At 29.4% G+C, this 2,774-nt stretch overlaps 1 non-coding gene and 1 pseudogene across 1 annotated transcript in view; both read left to right on the top strand.

The window, feature by feature from the left end:
* Nucleotides 1-407: 407 nt before the first annotated feature.
* LOC129252298 (5.8S ribosomal RNA) lies at nucleotides 408-588 on the top strand (annotated as a pseudogene).
* A 444-nt stretch (nucleotides 589-1,032) lies between these two features.
* The window catches only part of LOC129252292 (large subunit ribosomal RNA), a 3,986-nt gene continuing 2,244 nt past the window's right edge, over nucleotides 1,033-2,774 (top strand). Inside the window, exon 1 of the ribosomal RNA XR_008583361.1 lies at nucleotides 1,033-2,774. This exon is cut by the window's right edge and continues 2,244 nt beyond it. This is a non-coding gene — a ribosomal RNA (large subunit ribosomal RNA).

Genomic DNA, 2,774 nt, shown 5'->3' with positions numbered 1-2,774 from the left:
TAAATATAATATATGATGGTACATTTTGTAATGTTTTTTCTTATTTTTTTCTTTTAAAAACCTTTAAACATGAAAATAAAAAGTTGTACTTATTATTCATTTGATTGAATGATAAGTTAATTTGTTCACAATAACAAAAGTGGTATATATTTATTATATTATTATATATATACATAAAATGATTAAAAAAATACAAAATAATTGAATCATAATAAATACCACCACTGTATTATTGTTGAACTAAGACATTCGCAACTTAATAAAAATGTTTAGAGTTAAATATATTTGATATATATTATTGAAAGAAAATCAATTTATATATTATTAATATTATTTAATTTTACTCTTTCAATTAATATATGCAAAAAAAAATTGACATTTGTTATAAATAAAAATAAATAAAAAAATACTCTAAGCGGTGGATCACTTGGCTCATGGGTCGATGAAGAACGCAGCAAACTGTGCGTCATCGTGTGAACTGCAGGACACATGAACATCGACATTTTGAACGCATATCGCAGTCCATGCTGTTATGTACATTAAATTCAATTTTAAAGTACTGCTTGGACTACATATGGTTGAGGGTTGTAAGACTATGCTAAATAAGTTGCTTATTCTTTTATAAAAATAATTGAATTTAAGCAAATGTGTATATTATTGGATTTTAAATAATTCATAATATTAATAGCAAAAAAAATAAAGATATATAATGAATTTTATTTATTATATATTCTTTAAAAAAAAAATCCTCTCAAATAAAATGAAATGATGAAAATATTGAATCTAAGTATTCTTTACAAAAAATTTTCATATTATTTATATATATATATATAAAATAATAATTTATATATGTAATTAAAAGGAGGAATGTCTAGCATAAAAATTAAATTTTTTATTCTAGGATTGCCTCATTTTACATTATTATTATTTTTATATATTTACAATATATAAAAGGAGAAAAGAAAAATAGAGATGAAAAGATGATATAATTTTTTTATTAAATTGTGAGAAGATAAAAAAAGAATATTAAAACAACCTCAACTCATATGGGATTACCCCCTGAATTTAAGCATATTAATGAGGGGAGGAAAAGAAACTAACAAGGATTTTCTTAGTAGCGGCGAGCGAAAAGAAAATAGTTCAGCACTAAGTCACTTTGTCTATATGTCAAATGTGAGATGCAGTGTATGGAATATCTTAATATCTAGTATGAGAAATTAACGATTTAAGTCCTTCTTAAATGAGGCCATTTACCCATAGAGGGTGCCAGGCCCGTATAACGTTAATGATTACTAGAAAGATATTTCCAAAGAGTCGTGTTGCTTGATAGTGCAGCACTAAGTGGGTGGTAAACTCCATCTAAAACTAAATATAACCATGAGACCGATAGTAAACAAGTACCGTGAGGGAAAGTTGAAAAGAACTCTGAATAGAGAGTTAAATAGTACGTGAAACTGCTTAGAGGTTAAGCCCGATGAACCTGAATATCCATTATGAAAAATTCATCATTAAATAATTAAAAAAATAATGTGCATTTTTTTCATATAAGGACATTGTAATCTATTAACATAATAAAGTATTTATCAAAAGATCATTGGTGATATTAAGTTTATTTAAATTAATTTGCTTTTTAAGCATATTAACATAAAATAAATACTAATGATTTGATAAAGTGTTGATAGATTTTATTATATATAATGCTAAAATTCATTTTTTGAATTTTACAAAAAATTTAATATCTATGATATTAATATTTATTTGTATGCATTTATATGATTAACAATGCGAAAGATTCAGGATACCTTCGGGACCCGTCTTGAAACACGGACCAAGGAGTCTAACATATGTGCAAGTCATTGAGTTATATTAAACTTAATGGCATAATTAACTTAACTTAAATATAATGGGATTAATTTTTAGTCTATTTTTTAATAAATAGTCAATTAATTCAATCCCGGGGCGTTCCATATAGTTATGTATAATGATAATTTATTATTATTTATACCTCTAACTGGAGCGTACCTTGAGCATATATGCTGTGACCCGAAAGATGGTGAACTATACTTGATCAGGTTGAAGTCAGGGGAAACCCTGATGGAAGACCGAAACAGTTCTGACGTGCAAATCGATTGTCAGAATTGAGTATAGGGGCGAAAGACCAATCGAACCATCTAGTAGCTGGTTCCCTCCGAAGTTTCCCTCAGGATAGCTGGTGCATTTAAAAATTATATAAAATAATCTTATCTGGTAAAGCGAATGATTAGAGGCCTTAGGGTCGAAACGATTTTAACCTATTCTCAAACTTTAAATGGGTAAGAACCTCACCTTTCTTGATATGAAGGTTGAGGTTATGATATAATGTGCCCAGTGGGCCACTTTTGGTAAGCAGAACTGGCGCTGTGGGATGAACCAAACGTAATGTTACGGTGCCTAAATTAACAACTCATGCAGATACCATGAAAGGCGTTGGTTGCTTAAAACAGCAGGACGGTGGACATGGAAGTCGTAATCCGCTAAGGAGTGTGTAACAACTCACCTGCCGAAGCAACTAGCCCTTAAAATGGATGGCGCTTAAGTTGTATACCTATACATTACCGCTAAAGTAGATGATTTATAAAACAATTTCGATTGATTTATAAATTTTGAAACTTTAGTGAGTAGGAGGGTACAATAGTGTGCTTAGAAGTGTTTGGCGTAAGCCTGCATGGAGCCGCTATTGGTACAGATCTTGGTGGTAGTAGCAAATAATCGAATGAGACCTTGGAGGACTGAAG

Source organism: Anastrepha obliqua, unplaced genomic scaffold, assembly GCF_027943255.1.
Source record: "Anastrepha obliqua isolate idAnaObli1 unplaced genomic scaffold, idAnaObli1_1.0 ptg000171l, whole genome shotgun sequence".
NCBI lineage: Eukaryota > Metazoa > Arthropoda > Insecta > Diptera > Tephritidae > Anastrepha > Anastrepha obliqua.
Note: the sequence above shows the minus strand (reverse complement) of the source record. Positions and strands in the feature narration are given on the sequence as shown.